The sequence below is a fragment of the Ixodes scapularis genome, unplaced genomic scaffold (genome assembly GCF_016920785.2).
Source record: "Ixodes scapularis isolate PalLabHiFi unplaced genomic scaffold, ASM1692078v2 PGA_scaffold1__304_contigs__length_218370807, whole genome shotgun sequence".
Taxonomy (NCBI): Eukaryota; Metazoa; Arthropoda; class Arachnida; order Ixodida; family Ixodidae; genus Ixodes; species Ixodes scapularis.
In genome coordinates this window covers 58,341,956-58,356,344 of record NW_024609846.1, presented here as the reverse complement: position 1 = coordinate 58,356,344, position 14,389 = coordinate 58,341,956, and the positions used below count along the sequence as shown (strand labels likewise).

General features: G+C 47.1%; 1 protein-coding gene across 2 annotated transcripts in view; it reads left to right on the top strand.

Annotated features, from left to right (window-relative positions):
• LOC8042564 overlaps positions 1-14,389 on the top strand; it is a 142,759-nt gene that overhangs the window by 90,690 nt on the left and 37,680 nt on the right. For both annotated transcript variants that reach the window (XM_042290750.1, XM_042290751.1), the window contains exon 2: positions 13,291-13,344. The gene's annotated coding sequence lies outside the window, so the exon portion shown is untranslated. The remainder of the gene's footprint in view (positions 1-13,290; positions 13,345-14,389) is intronic.

Genomic DNA, 14,389 nt, shown 5'->3' with positions numbered 1-14,389 from the left:
ATATTTGGGCATTCCCCTCTTAGGGCCCTGTCTTTCAGCGTATGCTGAGGGCTTTGTTCGTGAATTTGGGGTCTGCCTTTGTTTGACCGACGGTGAGTGCATGGCGCAGCTGCCCACACTTCGGTCTCCAAGGGATCATCACGTTCGTTGCAGTCTCTCGCCTTCTTTCTTTTTGTCGCTCAGCAGTTCGCAATTTTCCTGTCTGTCACGAATCTGGTCACGTGACCATCGTTGGACCTTTTGATTAGGTCGCACCTTCTGGGAAGTCAGAACACTCTACGATATCCCGTGATTATTATTATTTTTTTGTTCATACCTTAGAGGACCTTGCCCCTGGCATATGCACAGAACAATATATAGACTTCGGCTCTAGCGGATAGACGTATTGAGCGCTTCGATACTCAAGAGGCACTCAGCGAGTCTGATAAACACAAACACATGAGGGAATACGAATCGAGAGAAGTTTGTTTGCATTTATTTAAGACTATTCTGCTTACAAGCTTTGCCTTGGGTAACAACACCTCACGGTGTTCTGCCGTGCGACCAAGAAAGCGCCACAAGCCGAAATATTTCTCCCGAGAGCAATTTACGCTTAATTACCGGAAGAGGCGTGGGAAAGCTCAACGTGAATAGAAAGAAAGAGCCTGGCTTCTGAAAAATATAATTCTTCACGAACGTGTGGCAAAAACGATTGATTCAATGTACAACAATTAGCCACGTCTTTCGCCTGCAACGATTAACACCCGAGGTCATAATTTAGTTGCATTCAACACCCGATATTTCAGTAAGTCGAGACGATTGGGCGCGCGGACTTCAGCACAAAAGGAACAGCAACACTCTGAACTGTTTTGTTGCGCGACTAGCGGAGCGAGACCGACTGTCGCCCTTTAGAGCAAGTGTAGCAATCTGGGAACCGCATTTTCTCGCGCTTACTCGTATCTCGTTTATTTCTTTCCTGCGTGCCGGTATGCACGGGCGTTGTCTCGCCGATGGCTCAACCGGCCGCTCCGCGACCGACGCCCAATATACCGTCCGGGCCGAAGATCCCTGGTGCCGTTGGCCTGCAGGTCCAGACGGCTCCTCCCAGAACGTACTTCGTGGATGATCAGGGGACTTTTGAGAACTCCCCATCCAGCTTGCTGGGAACACAATGAGCAATACTCCTATACTCAAAAAGTCTCAGAAAGTCTCAAGAGGGTATTTGTCAAAATAAACAAAAATTACGCCGAATTTGTTTTTCATGTTTAGGTTTTAACCATAAAAGGTTGAAACCTACTCTCGGAGTATATAGTGAGGCACATCTAGCGAGCCATGGTTTTCTACGTTTTAGGCACAATCGTTTTCGCATTGTCATGCTTTCTTAATATTGTGGCAACACCATGCCTGAACACTATCATTTAATTAATTGGTTACAAGTATATAATAAAACTGAAGTCTTACAAAACAAATATATGAAAAACCTTTAAACATTGTACAAAGATATTTCACCAAAAAAAACCGCACCAAGATGTTATTAAAAAAAAGAAACGTACGCCAAATTTTATTTTTTATTTTATTTTTTATTTGCAAGGCTAATCTGTTGCTGACCGCGTAGCCGGATTGTATATTGTAAAACGTTTACTTTTATATTTTATGTACTCCTTACGAGTATAGTTTTCTATATAGCGCGATTTGTTCTGAAGCCGAACATATTAGCTTGTACGGCGTTTGGTGCATGCTTCCACGTGCTTCCCAGTCTTCATTCGAGTGGTTCGTATAAGACCTTCGCAGCACCACATCGAGCCGATTAACCGAGACGCAGATGTAGGCCAGCGTGGAATAAATATGAGGTTGGAAGAAATGTGAGGTTCGTTTAGAACTTGGAAGACTCGTGTAGCAACTCATCGCGAGGTATATTATAATCTTCGATCGACCCGGCTATGGGCCGTTCACCCGGCGCTGTTTCGGCGTTCCCCCCGCGGAAGCGAAGGCACGATGGCCCTCGCTCGGAAGACCCCAGTGTTTTCCCGACAATTACTCGAGGAGTTGGGCAACCTTTCGCAGAGGTGGGTCGCGCAGAAAATGAAGATGCCGGTTGTTTCTTTCCGGGTGATGGGCAGTGAGCGGCGGTTGGCCGATGAAATGGGCAAGGAGTTTTTGCGCGCGCTTCAACGATGCGTAAGGGGATGCTATCGAATGATACCCTTCGGTGGCCTGCTTCGCGTTTTGTGCGAGGACCCATCACTCATTCGCCCGATCGTCTCCTCGTGAAATGGGCAGACGGAGGGTGGGCGGTGCCGATGGTCGTACTTAGCTTTGGTATATTGCGCATGCGTCGAGTGGGGGCGAGAGAACGATCTCTTAAGATGGCTATCATGGATTCTCGTATACCTGGTACGAGCTAGCACGAGTATCCTCCAACTTCAGTTCGCATCCGGAATTATGAAAAACGTATAAATATCTTTTTGAACTACGACATATTGATTTTGAAAACACTACGTGGGACGAGAATTGATTGAGACTCAGAGTTAATTTTTTTTTTTTCGAAAAATGCATCAAAATGCACGAGAATTGTTTGAGCCGGTGGACAGTGTCGGGACCAATGACCAAAAAAAAAAAAAGTTGTATGATGCGGCACACATGTAAAATTTGTGACACAGAAAATGACTAGATTACGTTACGGGACGGCATGTAGTTAGTACTCTCGTAAATGTTTTTTTTTTTTTATGTTGCAAAAAAATTAGAGTTCTGTCTCACATCTGTTGGTATTGTTTCTTAAATTAATGTACCACTAACGTCAATGATTCGTTAATTGTTTGTATTTTTATATAAACCAACTGCAACCCTCGTATTAAAAAGAAACTTAATGGGAGGGGTTTATAATTTTTTATAAGTGCATGTACCGTCCAAGCTATTATTAATTTTACTGAGCTTAGAGGTAACACGTGTATTCGTTGACATAAAGATCCACTCGGGTTGGTTAGTCTTGTAAATGTGATAGTTCTTAGCGCTCGTTCAGCTGAAATGTGACTTCAGTACTCTACACTGAGTGTCTTGGCCCTTCACTGTAAGAAATGCCTGCGGGTCTACTTACCCGCAAAATACTCAAAGAGCCAATCTCTGCGATCTACGATATCATCTCAGCGAATGATGAGGCGAAACATCCGTTTAGACCTAAAAATGAAGCCTGCGCTGTGGCATTACGCAATGCAAAGCGTCGTGCTTGCATTGCGTAATGCCACAGCACAGATACAATTTTGAGGTCTAAACAGATGTTCCGCCTCGTCATTCGCTGAGCTGATTTCGTAGATCGCGGAGATTGGCTTCTTGAGTGTTTTGCGGATAAGTAGACCCGGAGGCATTTGTTTTTGTGTTGGTAAACGCTTTACACAACTAAACAGCACACACACAACAAATTGTATTTTTTTTCCCACGGATTGGAATAGGCCGAGGACAGTACGTGGCGTAAAAATAGTAATCAGAACTCACTTTGGAGACTTTATAGCTAATTTTTCGCGTTATCAACAGAGGTTGGGCTGCGGGCCGCACAGAAGAGCCATTGGACTCGCAGGGGATAAGGGAGTGGGGATGACTATACAACTGTAGAAGGGTATGCACTTGGGCTAGTTGGTGATCCATCGCTCTGTGTTGTTCGTCTCTTTTACTTGTCCGTTGTTTTTAGCGCTCTTACCCTCAAAAATATGGATGACTATACGTATATCAGGGATAGCCAGCCGAACATATGTAGATACATTTTAAATAAACAACCCCTGTAAAACAAAAAAAAAAAAAAAAGAAACGCGATTTTTAAAATTTTTTAATTATAGTTGGAACTTGACAGTCACAGAGAAGTCCACTTATAACGCGATTGCTCAATATCTATGTTTTTCCCCGTTCCCATTCATGAAACAAGCTCCTTGTCTGGTGTACGTATGGTGGCACAAGGCTTGTAAAACGCAAGCCGCCTTTTATTCTATTGGCGATTTTCATTGCGTGTCTTTGAACCTACTTTCACGGCTTCGTCTATTGACCGCCAGGCGAGGAGGATATCCGGTTCGCTCGAAAGGGCTGGAGACCGAACCTGCCGCCACAGCTCTCTCTTCTAGCCGCCAGGTGCCGTAGACTTCGTTGGAGTCGCCACAGTTACTGGATCGTGGGCAAGTAGCGCCATTGCCTTCCCTGCCTGCTAGCAGGACACTAGCACACACTTACATACAGACTACCAAACCTCGCAAGGTGCTTGGCTGATATGTCTCAGTTGCCATGGCAATCGCCATTTCTGTCTATTCAAAGCTTCCAATCGTTCTGAAGCAGTCGCACCTAGATCGCTATGGAGCATCATCGTAATGAAAGCGATCCTCGCCAACGTCGTAAGCGTCTTTGGCGCTGTGCGTGCAATCCACTCATCAACCGGGCTTATCTCCTCAGATCTCTTACAATGGTATCGTTGTTTTTGAGTATTTCAAGACGGGAAAAATTAATTTTTCACTGCCGCCAAGCACGGGCGCCGCATCTGATGACAGTGCGAAGATGAGCGCCTAGCAATTTCGTTGATGTGTGGACCACAAAATCAGGGTATTCAAGAAACGTCTCAATGAAGCTTCTCGTCACCAGCGAATTTAAATCGGCTCACCAAGAATGGAGAGGTCAAGGTGAAACTGCTCATTTCATGATCCAAAATGGCTACCAAACGTGGAGCAATTGGCACTATTTTTCCAGAATCTAGTGACTTAAGAGTGGCCTAGAGCTCTTGAAAGCGTGAAGAGCCACACGAGAGTCGAGACCCCCTGAGCCGCAGTTTGGGCGCTTCGAGAGGCCTGGGCCGCCGTGGATGGGGAACGCCTTATTTGGGCGCCAGTCTGGAAACCGTGGGTAGGCCTCAGCAACGCTCGACTATCAGACGACCTACCCGTACTAGACGCTTTGCATGCACACGCGACGGATATGCAGCCGCCATTGCTGACCTTCTTTTGTTTCGCCAAGATACCGATCCCACTGAAGCGGTCTTTGACGACCCTCCACGAAAGCCAATGGACACAGTCGAATCTCAAATGGAAATAGCCTGTCCTGCTGTGGCACTGATGGAGCGAAGTGATCAAAATAAAAGGAAACAAAAACCGAAGGTCGGTTATGGCGGCGCCCATGGGCAGCTGCTGCAAAGCGTCTATACGTACTTCGTATTCGCGTCCTCCAGCAAGCGTTCGTTGTCTTTCGTCTTTTTCGTCGTGCTTTGGTTGCATGTGCGCATGCGTGCTCGAGGTTCACGAGACGCCGCCGACACGTTATCGAAGGCAGGAATCTTCAGCGCTGGTGGCGAGACAACCAAACGACCTCCCTGCCGTTCTAATCCTGCCAATGACAATACAGCACGTTCAAAGGTCATATCGGCAGTTGACTGTATACGCGCGCAGCACGTCCCGCGTTCTCTAAAACCAACGCGCGTCCGCGTGACGCAATCAATGCACGCACGCAGCTGTTGGCGCTGTTCGACTTGGCGCGTGTGGGTGGGCGCGACAAAGCCTTCTCCTTCCACCTTGAATGCCACCAGAATCAACAATCGGGAATCGAGAGTTGGACGAGCCGGGCTGTAGACCACACACGCGCCGAGGTTCGTGGAGGCTTTCGCATCGGCGGCACTTCGAGTGCGTGCACGCTTCCCTCCCGTCGATGTAGCGCAGTCCTATAGGCTCCCGCACGAACATTTTGGATTGGTTTTTTAAACGTACTTGAGAAAGAAAGCCCAAGATATCGTGCTGAAGGCAGGGGTGGTCGGGGGAGAGTTGTTCTGGAATGGTTTGCAAAGGAAGAAAGGGCAACGAAAGACTGGGGGTTTAGGAAGACGAAGAGGAAGATAGACAATAGCGGAGAGTGAACGAGTGCAAGAAATGCGGAGGACGCGAGCACTCTCGTTACATTTTTTTTTTCTTTTGCAATTGTGCGATGAAAAACAAAATAAACAAACGGAGAGGCGGGGCAGGACCGTGATTCATCAGTATTTGCATGGGTGTGCGTCAGTTGTTCTGGGGCGCAGGTGTACGCGGACATTATGAGCCGAAACACTCATTTTTTGGAGCCAGTTTTTGAGAGAGATGTGGTCCGAATGACCAATGGAATATGAAGCTGGGGTCTCATTCTTCCGACTACTCGACAACAGTGATATATGGTAGAGCTTGCGGGGATCGCTAACGCCGAAAAAGGCCAGATTGGTGAATTCCTTCGGCATATTGAACGCAGGGGTGCAGACATATACAGGCGGAAAGCCATTCGAAACTTTCAGTGGTGGTGGTACCGCGGTGTGAGGATCGCGCTCCCCTATAGCTCTCGGATGGTCGACCTCAGAACGAAGGGGCTTGATTACACTTTCCTGACGTGGAAGTATGAACTAGGGCTCTTATATCGCTCGTATTTCACAACATTAGAATTACTCACGCGTCGCAGATCCAATTTCGTATTGCTGTTCTATATGACGATCATCACGATCACAGCCATTTTGAAAGGAACTAGTGCGCCTCCTATAGGCCGTGAAAGTTTCGAATTGCAATCGTCTTATTTGTCTTCGTCTTTCGTTATATCCGTATTTTTTTTCTTTACGAAAAACCGCGATGTGACTGCAGCACGGGCATACCTGCAGTCATGTCCCGTTTCAACTGTCACTTAACAGAACAATAATCAGCTCTAATAAAAACGTATTCGTTTTCCTCAAAACGTCTAACATTTATGGACATTTAATTAATTCCAGCTATATTAATTTGGAATGAGTATACCGGCTATATCCCGAGGCTTCAGGGAGTACTAAAGATGAGTGCGTATCCACTTTGCCACGCGTTTCATTTGTCCTTTTTGGTGCGTTCTAAACATCTTTCATCGTATAGACCCCAATATTTCTTGGCGGCGTTCAGAGTGTCATTTCGCCGACAGTTAAGTTTTCGGAACCAGTACAGGCGGTGAACTCTCTTAAGCTGTCGGTTCGCCGAGGTCGGGGCTAGCGTAATGTATGTCTACTTGCGTCTGTGGTTTTGCGATGTACAACTTTGACCCACTCGCCCGTGTTCAAACTGTCATTGAAATACGAGACTGGAACGAATATTAAACACCCATCGTGGAGGCCCGGCAGCTTCAGGGATGCGAGGAGGGCACTTTTAGCGGCTTTATGCACTACTGGTCGTTTCGATTGTATACGCAGTGTAGCTCTTTCCAAGCCACCCCCCTCAGTATTATGAAACAAACAAAATCATAAATGCGCCGTCTTCGCCACGAGCGGCCCGCTAGGTGCACCTCAGCGGTCCTCGGTGTACTTGGCAGTTTCTATTAGCTCGGCCTCACATGATTACGAACACGCGTTTGGCTGAAATCGTCGAAGAATTTGAAGTATCCTCATTTGAGGTTACGACAAAAAGTACCTGGAAGACACTTCGAAACTTCTTGGCGACGTGGTTTGTGAGTGAGCGCTCGCGGCACGTGGAGTAAGATCTCTTCCGCTGCGAACAGTGCCGAGTTGTGCCCCTGCCAGTTTTAATTTACCGGCTTAATGCCCGTGCCGGTGTACTATGTATACGGACGTGTTTTTAGTGTCCACTCCTGCGTAGCCCAGTATTGCAGCCTCACTGTGTTCCCAATATTGCCATCGGTGACACGCGGTGACGCATTCCGACACACTCCGTGCGGGAACTATAGGGGGCGCTTTGAAAAACGCGCGTAGCGCCGCTAGCGGAGGAGCTGGCGTTCGACAGTGAGGCGCGCTCAGCAGCCTGCGGCGCCTTTTCGCGTGCGAAGCTGTGGCGGCGGAAGCGCACAAGGACGGAACTTTTGCTTTTTGAGCCGATATGTTGAGGGTGACGTTGCATGAGTGCTGGGAGAGATTTAAGAAGGGCATTTAGCTGTTCTCCGCTTCTTATATATTGAGTTTGAGTCGTTATTAGGGGTAATTTTTTTAGTTGTGGTCGAAAAAGGGGTTTGAGCAATTTTCCGAAAAGCAAGACGGCCGCCACCATAATTGCTCTCAGTGGGAAATTTGTTTGGCTCGTCGCTGTAAACGTAGGACTGCTGGAACGATGATATTTGGAGGCGAGTGAGATGTTCACTAAGTTTGTGCACTAAGTGGGCCAAGTTTTATTAAGACAGCAGGTGTGAAAGTTATGATTCTAACGAATAAAGGAATAAAGCTGTCAGGAATATCCAATATTGGATCCAAAATGTTGTGTTATAACCGGGCTGGTGCGCAGTGCAGATTTGGACACACAGGTTCTTGGACATGACCGTAACTTGACACAACAGTTATAATACCAAAAATAGGTGCATAGGGAAACCAGGTGGAAATTTGGTTTGGGCGGCGTAACTGAATGGGAAACGGTTTTGACCCTGAAAGGGCTGTGAAAAGAATACCACTCGTCGTGGGAGATGGAGACTTTACAGGTAGGAAGGGACTAGTGCACTGTACTTCCAATTGAAACAACCTTACGAAAGGTGGCTTCAAAGCCGAGAAAACAAAGTTGCCGGCCGACACACAGGTTGGCCGTCAGAGGCTTTTGCGGTCAGCTGTTGTGTAGTAATCTGGTTGTGCGAGGTGCTGATTTTCGGCTCACAGGCACTTGGACAACCGTAGCTTGACAAAACACTTATTATACCTAAAAGAGGTGGCATAGTTTAACCAGGTGGAAATATTTTTGGGGGGCGTAACTAAATGGGAACCGGTTTTGACGGTCCAAATGCTGTCAAGAGAATACCATTCATCATCGCCGGGAGGTGCACACTTTACAGGTATGAAGGGAGCAGTGGACGGTACTTCCAAATCGAACAACTTTGCGATAGGTAGCTCTAAAGCCGAGAAAAAAAATTGTTGTCTCCAAGACTCTGGGTGTCAGCGTTTCCACATAAAAGAGGAGGCTGATCAAAAAAGAAAGCACACCACATAAACTTCCATACTCAAACATCGATTGTCCGTTGATTCCACGTTTCATTGTAGTTTTCCTTAGATTCATATTTGTCACTTTTTGTACCGTCCGAATCTTTCTTCATGAAGTACAGACTGCGTGCCATTCTGTTTCGGAAATATCATCGACACGTACGATGGGGACAAAACTTCCTTGGAAGGCATTCCTTCAACGAAATTCGCACTGCATACCCGCGACTGTGGGATGGCATTTCAGTTCGAGCTGAGATATGTAGGCGTTAATGGTAGTAAAAAAAACGCAGAGCGCAAAGCGTCAGTGTAAAAAATGTCAGCCGTGCCGACACAGTGGCAGACATGATCGGGAGACCAAATTTCTCGCGTCGCACGGCACGGGTCCATCGTTGTCGCTGTCCCACAAAACATCGGCGCGGTGAAAAACTGTAAAACTTCGTCCCCACGAGATACGACGCATAACTATTGGAGCACTGAACGACGCAGCAGTTCATGCTGTCAACCCAGCGCAACCGCACCACTCCGACTTCAACGCGTACCAATGTACGCGGCGTGGTTTCGTTTCGCTGGGGCTCTCACTGACTACCTTCGGTAACGGCCGCGTGGCGGCGCGCCGGTCGCGTCGCACGGAGTGTCAGCCCCTCATTTACGTTGGCATCGCTTTTATCGCTTTTACGCACAGGCAGTGGAATCCCAAGTAACTTAGTTTACATAATTGCGATTTCATCACAACTAGGTCTGCAATCGACACGTTTCTTTCTTTTTTTTAATATATTTTCAAAGATGTTTGTAACAACCCGTGCGGGGGCCCATTGCGCAAACATCAAGGAGCTGACCCTCACACGCTCCGCGACAAAGTTGAAAAAGAATGCGGAAGCTATAGCTAGCCTCACACGTGCGAGGCGACGCGAAGGCCTTCTTTTTATTATTTTTCTATATTTTCAATTTTAGCAGGAGGAAAGCAGAGCTTCGTGTTGGCACCAGTCAGAACAAGGGGAATTCTTGTTTTTCGGACAACTACCCCCCCCCCCCCCCCCCCTTTCCAAGAAAATATATCGGAATTAAAAACATCATTATGGAGAACAACAACAACAGTAAAAGACACTGCAGTAACAGTCGAGCCACCCAGGAACTAGAATGAATCGCAAAATTAAAAAGAAAAAGTAAAAAGCGAAAGACGGCTATACGCTCGCGCGAATTCAATCCGAGATCTGAATACGGCATCGTTGCTCGTTGCTGTGTCTCTTTATAGTGACTCCTGTTCGTTTGGAACCTCTGCTGGTGCTGCTGCTGCGCATGTATTTATAGCTACAATCCCGGACGGCTGAAAAGAGAAGCTATTACCGCCGAATCAGTGCCGGTCCCTATTTCTGTTTCTGAGAAAGTGGGGTGCCAGTATACTAACCGAGGCATTCCTGATTTCGCGCTCTCGTGTACATGCGCGTCTCGTTGTTTCGTTTTCGCCCCCCGGGGAGGGGGGGACGGACAGGGTGAGACTGATCTTGCTTCCAAATGTGACGGGCGCGATCGTGTACATCCGAGGGGCAGTCGTGACTCACGTATAGGCTATCGGCTTCCCCGAGAGCTTGTCTTCCCCCCCTGTCCTAGTGAAGCAAATCGGAGGAGCGCAACAGCCCTATACTTCGGGGCTTGAGGCGAGTGGACTCGTTTCGAAGACAGCGATGCATAGTCGCTGCTAGGTTGAATAAATGCGGGGCACGGCCTATGGGATGTTCAAGCTCCGTGCTTCAGCGTCCTTATCGACGACTGGCTGCAGAGATACGCCGAGGTGTCCGGAACTGCCCTGCACCTCCTGCACCGGTGCAGAAAAGTGTAGGATAGGGTACTTCCGGTGTGTACGTTGAGATAAGACCGGAAGTACACCGCCCTACACTTTTCTGCACCGGTGCAGAATGTGCATGTAAATCGAACGCACCTATTGGAGATTTAGTAGGTCATTCCGATGCCTCCGATTACCGTATGAGGCATGTGCAAAGGCGTCGCCGGAGCATGTGATATTGTTATCGGAGTCACCGAAAAGATCTACTAAGACACCAAATTTACGCAAGTTTTGAAAAAAAAAAAAAAAAAAATGAAATCAAAAGTTTAGCGAGGCGTTTTTGTTTTTATTTATTTATTTATTATCTGGCGCTGGTGTTTGTATCAGACACCAACTGAACGGTTCGCATTGATGGGTGTTGCTCGCGAGTCGCAGCACAGCTCACTTACATTTGTTTTGCTTTTTTTTTTTCCTGTTTTGTGTACGGTCTAGGAAATCCGAGATTCTTAGCCGACGTGTGTGTGCTCCGTCAGGAGATGATGAGGCTGCTTTTTCGTCCCGTCAGGATTGTAATTCTTTTCGTTTCAACGTACCTGAGAGTTTCGTACGTCTGTATATAATGCATACGAAAGCGCAATGGAGCTTGCGCTCGTAATACGCGTCTCGCTTTCTTGCCCGCGCCTTTTTTCTTTTTTTTTTTTTTTTTTTGTATTGAATCTTTGACAGGAAATGGGACTGATTTTCCGGATTCTGTTCGCACGCTATTGGTCAGGCCTGCCTGCAAATGCGTTTCTGATCCCCATTCTCTCGCTGCATAGTGACGAGACGACGGGAAAAAGGCGGTGTACATTGTTCTCGACTTGGTTTGTGGTTCTATACACGACAAATCTATGACGTCGTTCAAACGACGCCTTAAATTCAGCTCTGTTTCGCATCGTCGTGTGGACATGCTTGGCGAGCTACAAGACGGCATTTAGAACTGAACGTTAGCAGAAGAAGACAAAGGAAAAAAGAAACACTTACTAGGAGTACAGTAGTGAACACCGTCGAAAGGCACAAACATTGCGTGCACGAAGTAACCGGAAAAACAGCACCTTCTAGTACGTGTTTCTCTTCATGATGATATTCTTTCTACGGCGGCTTTACCACATTTTCATAACTGTATCTGTATTATCCTGAGGTTACGTTGTGTGCAGTTTACGGCTGAAATGTTATTTATTTTGTTTACATTGTACCTGTCCTTTGTTGTAGGGATCTTATATTATTTAGGCTTTGTTTTGGGCTCTACTGCTAAAGTTGTGTTGTGAGTATGTTTATACAGCCGGAACTTAGTGTGTCTCAACGAGCGACTTGTCTCTTGGCTGTGGATGAGCAATTTAGCCAGTGCAGTACAACCGCTAGCCTGGGGTCTGTAACGTGCACCACGCAGTAGTGATACACGACCGCATGCCGGTACGATGCTCGTCCAGATCGAAGCGGGCAGTGGTGGGGATTGAACCCAAGATCCCTGGGTTCTGCAGCGGGAGCTTTCGCTCCACGTGCTCCGAGCTAATGTGTGCTAGCCCACTCGGCTCGAAGACGACAGACCTATTTTCTATGACGCTAATTCATTTTCCTCGCCTTAGTGTTGCCACTAACTGGTCAAAAACATCAACGCTTGCCTCCTTTCTTTCCCTAATCTGCCGCTCGGGTCAAAGGACACGCAAAAACGGGTGACGTCAAAGATAGCGCACGATGCCTGACGTCACAGACACATCACGTCACACGTGAGGTGTGACGCGGGGCAGTCGTATAAAAATAAATCATTCCTTTACAAAAATAAATAAATAAATAAATAAATAAACATATAGGGATGCTAGTGCACGGGCTTTGATTATTCCAGGCGTTGTTGCTCCAACCCACGAGGTAGATTCATCCGATAGCTCTTGGTAGATGAAACAAATACAGTCATTTTGAATACTTTCAAACGCGAACAGTTCAGCACGCGCGATGCAAGCTTCGATGAAACTCCTTCGTCGGAACTCGATCCCAACAAAGATTTTCGAAAACAAAGCCCGACAACTTAAAACACGACGATTTAAATGTCCTTTAATTCCGTCGATCGCTCTCAAGCACCGCGACGGCGGGATTCTTCCTCGAGAATACCGTGCGGTTTCGTCTCTTATCATCCTCCCCGTTCTGAGGGAAGACCAGTCCTTTTTCTCCAATCTAGTACGAAATAATTCGGTCGGAGCAAGCTTGCTTACCGACGGCACTCCTTTTCGCCTTGCGAGGAACCGCAGCAAACGCTACGAGCCGCCGAAGCCAATCCAATGGCGTGTAAGCGTCACATGACCTTCGAGAAGGGAGCGGCGACGCGCGGGGCCTGCAGTCACGTGATACGTTTCCTGCACTGGATTGGCTTGGATCGCGCTCATAGCGTCCGCTGCGATCCATCGCAAGCTGAAACGGAGTACGGTTTTACGATCGAGGCCTACGTACGATGTGTAGTCACCCTTTTTCTCCTCCTCCCACGCCATAAACTGTGCGCTGTCGTTGGGGGATTAGCGCTATCGGAGGATCGCGTTCTTTTACGGTTATGTTCTTTCGGCGGCGTTCTTACGGTTCCCTTCTCTTGTTTCGATTGCAGGCAATGTGATGTGACCTTGGAGGACTCACTGCTTGTGTCGCTGAAACCACGACGGTGAGTGCTCCGGTCTCTCGAATTCCCCACTCGGCGGGGAACTGAATGAGCTCTTTGGAATTCTCTTTGCGGTAGTTTCCTCCTGGTGTGTGTAGTTTACGACGAAGCGAGAGTCTCGTCATTGACTCTTGCGTCGTTCCGATTTTTGCATCTGGAGAGCCTGTCTCTACTTAGTTGGCTGCTGATTAAACTCTCGAGACCGGAATGAAAATGTTGACAGGAAAAATAATCATTATACGGTGGTAATTTAGTAACCTCTCGCGTCATGCCGTATAGGTTCTTGAATGGATCGTGTGTGGGTCGTTGATCTGAGTGGAAGTATCCACGATGTAGTGGCGGTGCGTCCGGCATCAATAGCCCCTTTTCAAAACCTCATCGAGCAACACTGGCAGTCGCCATTCCTTGGGAATGAGGCGTGTGATTGAATCAAGCCAAGATACAACGGCAAAAAAGAAAAAAAAGCGGTTTTCATTTTTTGTTTATGGCATAAAACAAGTTACGCTGATTCTTCGCCCAAATGTAGTGCTATAGCGGTCCGAACAAGAAGCCAAAGCTTTGCAACTATAACCTGCATCTCGTTCAAAAGTTATAAAAGTGATTTTCTAAAAAAAAAAAAATATTTCGTTGGGAAATATGGGGCCCGTTTTCGGGAGTTTTCGGTAACCAGGTACCAAGTCAGCTCCATGTATTCGGGAGCTTTCGTCGGCCGCTGTTTCCCCATTGAACATTTCAGAAAAATCGTTCATAAGAAAGCGGTTAGTACTAGAACGTTCGACGACGCGGAGTTTATTTTTGCGTTGTAAACAACCCTGTCAAATTTTAGAAGAAAGAAAAGTAAAGGGGAGGGGGGATACTGTGTATCTGCATGCAGCAATGGCAGATTCGTATAATTGGCGCAGCAGCTACCAGAGGACAAGCACTACTACTATAGAACTACTACTGCTACAAGCACTTTTGTAAAAGGTTCTAGTAGACTCTTTTTGAGCAATTTTTTTAAAGACAGGCGCGACTTTTCCATGTTGTTCATTGAAAAAAAAAATCAATT